Raw genomic sequence first — 7,076 nt, 5'->3', positions numbered from 1 at the left:
TGAGTAGAAACCTTTACATATATAATATATATAATATACATATATATAAATATTTATATATTAATATATAACATTTTTAACGGTATTGCAGTGTGTTCAAGTATACCCAGGTATATTTTTGTTTTGTTTTGTTTTTAGACAGAGCCTCACTCTTGTTGCCCAGGCTGGAGTGCAATGGCGCCATCTCAGCTCACTGCAACCTCCTCCTCCCAGGTTTAAGTGATTCTGCTGCCTCAGCCTCCCAAGTAGCTGGGATTACAGGTGCCCATCACCACGTCCCGCTAATTGTATTTTTAGTAGAAATGAGGTTTCACCATATTGGTCAGGCTGGTCTCGAACTCCCGACCTCAGGTGATCTCCCCGCCTCGGCCCCCCAAAGTGCTGTGATTACAGGCGTGAGCCACGGCACCCAGCCATGAACTCATGATATAAACATATAACTGGGGCCGGGCACAGTGTCTCATGCCTGTAATCCCAGCACTTTGGGAGGCCGAGGTGGGCAGATCACCTGAGGTCGGGAGTTCGAGACCAGCCTGAGCAATATGGAGAAACCCCATCTCTACTAAAAGTACAAAAATTAGCCAGACGTGGTGATGGACACCTGTAATCCCAGCTACTTGGGAGGCTGAGGCAGGAAAATCAGTTGAACCTGGGAGGTGGAGGTTGAGGTGACCCGAGATCACTCCATTGCACTCCAGCCTGGGCAACAGAACGAGAGAAAGGAAAGGAGAGGAAAGGAGAGGGGAGGGGAGGGGGAGGGGGAAGGGAAAGGGGAGGGGGAGGGGGAAGGGGAAGGGAAAGAAAGGAAAGGGGAAAGGAGAAAGAGGAAGGGAGGGAGGAAGGGAGGAAGGAAAATGCATATGTATAAAACTTGCATCTGTTGATGCAAAGTGCTACTCCAGGAATCTTTACATCCCTTGGTTCATTCAAGACAAAGAAATGTTATTTCCATTTTACAGATGATGGAACAGAGGTTTCATGAGATAACTGGCCTGTTACAGAACCAGGGCCCAGGGCCATCTCTCTCTCATTTCCTTCTCCTGTGTCTCCAGCTCAGGCCCCAGGTTGAGCTTAAACAATCTCTTTTCTGTCCTCCAACTTGGACTCTAGGTGAGTACCTGGATTTTTGGCCACGCACTGTTTTGAAATCAATAAAATTTGGACCTGTTTGAAGTATCCCCTGCATTCTGGCCATAAAAACAAATACAATCCCCAGCCTGTGGGGGAAAGTCATTAGAATGCTTGCCTTTGTAGGGCAGGGAAATAAGTACATGACCCTTTCTACCTCTCTCTCACCTCACTAAGTCCTTTCCAGACTCATGATTGTGTGGCACTATATACAAAGTACTGGATTCCTCCCTTTCCTGTAGAGCTTTTGGACACCCAAACTCTACCATTACCCTAAGCCCCACCAGCCTGTGCTAATACTCACATAATACTTAGAAATACACAGGAATGGCCAGCCTTCAAGTATGAAGATCCATTTGCGGATTTTTTTGTGCTTTTGTTTTGTTTTGTTTTTCAAGACAGGGTCTCGCTCTGTCACCCAGGCTGGAGTGCAGTGGCCCAGTCGCAGCTCACTGCAACCTCGGACTCCTATACTCAAGCAATCCTCCTGCCTCAGCCTCCCAAAGTGCTGGGAGTACAGGCATGAGCCACCATGCCTGGCCAAAGATCTTTTTGAAAGAAAACTGAATTTTTAAAAAATTTGGAGTCCCTGTAAAATAGATGGTAGTATTTTCAGTGTCCATTATGAAAATGCATATTGAATTTGTGGGAACCCTGCAGTAATCTTGGGTTCCCCCAAGGGTCTTGGCCCGGGGATTGGAAACTATTTCTCTAGGGAATAGTAACTTGGTTGCCGCAGCATAACCAGTTTAGAAACAAGAATAACAAAAAAAGGCCAGGCGTGGTGGCTCACGCCTGTAATCCCAACACTTTGGGAGGCCGAAGCAGGTGGATCAACTGAGGTCAGGAGTACAAGACTAGCCTGGCCAACATGGCGAAACTCCGTCTCCACTAAAAATACAAAAATTAGCTGGGCATGGTGCTGCCTGCCTATAGTCCCAGCTACTTGGGAGGCTGAGGCAGGAGAATTGCTGGAACCTGGGAAGCAGATGTTGCAGTGAGCTGAAATCGTGCTACTGCACTCCAGCCTGGGCAACAAAGCGAGACTCCATCTCCAAAAAAAAACAAAAAAGAATTTAAAAAAAGGTGGTAAGTCCAGAAATATACCTACGAACTATTCAGTGCTAGTCCCTGTTGGAAGCAACTTCTTTTTTGTCTATTCTTTGCCTTCAGCTTTCCCCCGATTTGGCTCTTTGTGCATGTTTTTTATCTGACCACAGTTAACACACCCAGGTAGCAATATGGAAATGAAGACCTAGGTTCTCCTCAATCCTGGCCACAACTTTATTAGCTCTCTGGCCTTGAGTTAATTACAGTCCTCAGTTGCAAAATGGAAACAATACCCTCCCTACAGAACGTTAAATGAGGCGACGTATGCAAAAACATACTTTGTAAAATGTAAGTGCTGCAGAAATGTCTTTGAATTCATCTGGCCATGGCACTTACCAGCTTAAAATTCTTCATTGGCTCCCCAGTGTCCTCAAGATTAAGGCCCCTGACCACATAACCAGTTCCCTATCCTCCTCACCCATGCACTTGCCTCTTAATCCTACATTCTAAAGTCCCGCCATATAGTCATTTCTCAAGTAGCTGGACTTTTATTGCCATTTAGGCCTTTTATTAGCAAACTGTTAGAGCAGTAAGATCCACACAGCCAAAAGCCCTCACTACACTCCCTTAGGTGGATGATGCCAATCTCTATGAGGAGCTGGGCAGCAGGAACCATTTTTTACCCACAGCATGGTTTTCATCATCTTGGCAATTGTGTGTGCACTATATAGTGGCAATAAATAACAAATGCTTTGGAATCAACTACAATTTGATAAATGTTTGTTTAATTACATTAAACTACAGGAATGATGCAGATAATATGGACCTGCATCTTGTCAAGAATGAGTCTCGCAGGTTTTTCTGGATGGTTGGTGCTTGCAGAGTGAAAGGGCTTAGTCAGACCTTTTAGGGGTAACATTTGGTGGTTGGCGGAAGGAGGAGGTTGTATCTGACTGAGACATCTGGTCACCTCCTCTCCTTGGCAAAATGGAGCAGCAATGAGCCATTGCTACTCCTAAGAAGAACACCTGGATAGGCCAATGTTCCTAGCTGGTGTACTGGGAATGAGCCCATAAAATTCTTTATCATTATATTTTATTGCAGCGGTTCTCAATCTTAATCAGATTTTGCCCTCCAGGAGAAATTCGCAACGTCTGGAGTTTTTTGGTTGCCTCAACTAGATGCTTGCTACTGGCAAGTTGGTAGGGACCTGGGATGCTGCTAAACATTCAACAATGCCCAGGAAGGTGGCAATAGTACTGAAGTTTTAGAAATCCTGTTTTATAGGAATGTTGCTTTGGGCATTTGTTTTTCCTGGTTACAGGTGCTTTGTTGAGAATGCATCTTTCGTGTAAGTCACTGAATGGTTGTATAAAATACTCACAGCTCCCCAAACACAGGGATATTCCCTTTTACCTCTGCAACTTGGCACACACTGCATTGCACCTGTTGAGTTATTTCTCTTGCTAAGTCCTTCTCATCCATCAGGGCTGTTTGGACACCATGTCCTCCAGGAAGTCTCTCCTAATCCCTAAAAACTGGGTGAAGTGGGTGCCTGCCCGCTTTGTGCATCCATGCTGCTATGAGAACAGTTACTGCACTTCAAAAGAATGAGCAGTTTTCTTGACAGTCTTCCCATGGAACAGTAAGCTCCTTGGGGTAGGGACCCAGTCTTGCTCACTACTGTATTCTTAGTGCTCAGCATAGCACCTGGCACTGTGGGCCCCCAATAAATATAAGCACATTTGGAGAGTCTCTATAATTTGAGAGTTGGCAGGAAGACAGAGGTCAGGATGGAGGCTTTTTCAAATTGTCTGTCCCTTCCCATTGATATCACCACAGTTGTAAGCCCTGCTCAAAAGTACTTCTGCTTCCTTAGATGTGTTCCATTAGACACAATGGTAAGAACAACAGTGCAGGGAAACTCATGTGAAGTCTGGTAAGCTGTACTTAGAAATCTGGTTTATTTAATTTTATGTTACTCTCTGCATTTATTTATTTTGATATTTTTTTAATTTTTATGCCCAAGGGTTAGCAAATTATGGTCCATGGACCAATTTATCCAGTTGCCTGCCTTGGTATAGCCCCAGAATTAAGAATAGTATATATATATATATTTTTTTTTTTTTCTTTGGAGAATGAGTCTCGCTCTATCACCCAGGCTAGAGTGCAGTGGCACGATTTTGGCTCACTGCAACCTCCATCTCCTGGACTCAAGCGATTCTTGTGCCTCAGCCTCCAGAGTAACTGGGATTACAGGTGCCTGCCAGCATGCCCAGCTAATTTTTGTATTTTTTAGTAGAGGTGGGGTTTCACCATGTTGGCCAAGCTGGTCTTGAACTCCTGACCTCAGGTGATCCGCCCACCTCGGCCTCCCAAAGTGCTGGGATTACAGGCATGAGCCACTGTGCCCAGCCAGTTTATATATATTATTTATATATTAAAAATATATAATATATGTATATAAAATATACATTATATATTTTTAAAATATATTTTAAACATATTTAAATAACTATGTTTAAAAAATAAATATGTATTTTTAAAATATATTTAAATAAATATGTTTAAAATATAAATATATATTTTTTAAATATGTATATTTAAAATATATATATATTTTTTTTTTTTGAGTTGGAGTCTCACTCTGTCGCCATGCTGGAGTGCAGTGGCATGATCTCGGCTCACTGCAACCTCCGCCTCCCAGATTCAAGCGATTCTCCTGCCTCAGCCTCCTGAGTAGCTGGGACTACAGGCGCCCACCACCACGCCCAGCTAATTATTTTATTTTTAGTAGAGACGGGGGTTTCACCATGTTGGCCAGGATGGTCTCAATCTCTTGACCTCGTGATCCACCCGCCTCAGCCTCCCAAAGTGCTGGGATTATAGGCGTGAGCCACCGCCCCCAGCCCAGTTTTTATATTTTTTAAGTGGCTACATTTTAAATGGTTATGTAAGTATCTGCAGAATCTCAATTTTGCCTCCTGGGCCCTAAAGAGTAAAATCTTTGCAATCTAGTTATTTACAAAAAATGTTTGCTGATCCCTACGTGAGCCTTTAGCAAAATTTGCATTTAAATATTCCAGTCTGGTCTCAGCTGTGCCTTATAGTTTCCTGAGCCTGTTGGGGTTCATTTGGTAAAAGGGGAAATGGCACAGCCTGTAACAGCCATTTGTAGCAGAAGCAACTGTCTTGAGACCTTCAGGAAGACCTCCTGACAGCCTTACCGGACACTCTTGTAACAAGATTATTTTAATACAATCAGTACAATGTATACACTTTACCAAATTCTCTTACACCTTCAATTTAAAGTCACAAGTATAAAATCAATTGCACATTTTAAATTGAAATTGCAAGGTAATCTGTGAGATTCCCTTCGAGGATAATTTCTTTACTATTACACTTCGCATGAATAGCAGACACACACAGATTGTCTTACACTTAATGGTTAGTACTAAAAATATTAGTACTATGGGTTTGATTTAGCTTGTCATTTCTATATTTAACTCTAAACCTTCCAGAGTTACATGATCATATAACAACAGATTTACCAGCTCAGATGAGCTGGGTAATTGGATGATGAAAAAAAACATCAGGACATTAATGAGATTATTTATCTTGAAGAGATCTGAGACTGGGACCCAGGACTAGGGACCTATACTAGGCTGGGTCCCAAAACTGATATCCCAAAACACGCTGCTTTGACATGCTGAACTGAAGAAGAGGCCACATCTCTCTGACTTTCCTCCCATCTTCCTATCTCTCAATCCTCTGTCTCTCCCGAAGCATAGGATGAAGTTGTTCTCTGAAGGTCCTTTGTCTGCCTAAGTCTGGATCCACCAAAAAAGAAAACAATTACTTCTGGTCCTTTCCTTAAGTTTTCATTGACTGAACTCATTGCAAGAAGAAAGACTGAACTTGGTCCATACACCTGGACAGACTTTCGTCACAAACCACTGTTTGCTCATTGGGCCCAACAGAGTTTGTCCCAGGCCATTGTATATTTCAATTCCATTGACTTCCCCTGAAAATCATTTACTACCTTCCTAAATCATCCACGTTTCCCCATCTCCCTTTCACTCAAGAAGAGGATATATAATCATCTGTACCCTACTGTGTGGTGAGGAAATCACTCTGTGATTTTCCCCGATGCACATTAATAAATTTGCCTGGCATTTCTCCTATTAATCTGCCTTTTGTGAATTTATTTTCAGCGAGGCTTCAGACAGCAAAAGGGAAGTTTTCCCTTGGCCCCCTACAATTTTTTGTTTTTTCTTTTCTTTTCTTTTTGAGACAGATCTCATTCTGTTGCCCAGGCTAGAGTGCAGTGGCGCCATCTCGGCTCACTGCAACCTCCGCCTCCCAGGTTCAAGCGATTCTCCTGCCTCAGCCTCCTGAGTAGCTGGGATTACAGGTGCGCACAACCGTGCCCTACTAATTTTTGTATTTTTAGTAGAGACAGGGTTTCACCATGTTGGTCAGGGTGGTCTTGAACTCCTGACCTCATGATCTGCTGGCCTCAGCCTCCCAAAGTGCAGGGATTACAGGCGTGAGCCACTGCACCCGGCCTCTTTTTAACTTTTAAAGCCTAATTTGGGTGGACAGAGAGAGAGACAAAAAAAGAAACAAATCACAGCTAAAGGATTAAGAATAATGATAACTTAAAACTTCTCAATAGCAATGCTGGAAACTAGAATACGATGGAGCAATGACTTAAATTTGAGGGGAAATTATTGCCAAACTATAATATCCACCTAACCAAACCAGCAATAGGAAGAATTGAAAAGTTACATATGTGCAAGCTTTTTTTTTTTTTTTTTTTTTTTTTTTTTTGGGTGGTAGTCTTTTTCCCCCCCCCCGTGGTGTTGCAATATTTCAGTTTTCTTTCACCTCCCCCC

The sequence above is a fragment of the Hylobates moloch genome, unplaced genomic scaffold (assembly GCF_009828535.3).
Source record: "Hylobates moloch isolate HMO894 unplaced genomic scaffold, HMol_V3 SCAFFOLD_4, whole genome shotgun sequence".
NCBI classification, from domain to species: domain Eukaryota; kingdom Metazoa; phylum Chordata; class Mammalia; order Primates; family Hylobatidae; genus Hylobates; species Hylobates moloch.
Note: the sequence above shows the minus strand (reverse complement) of the source record.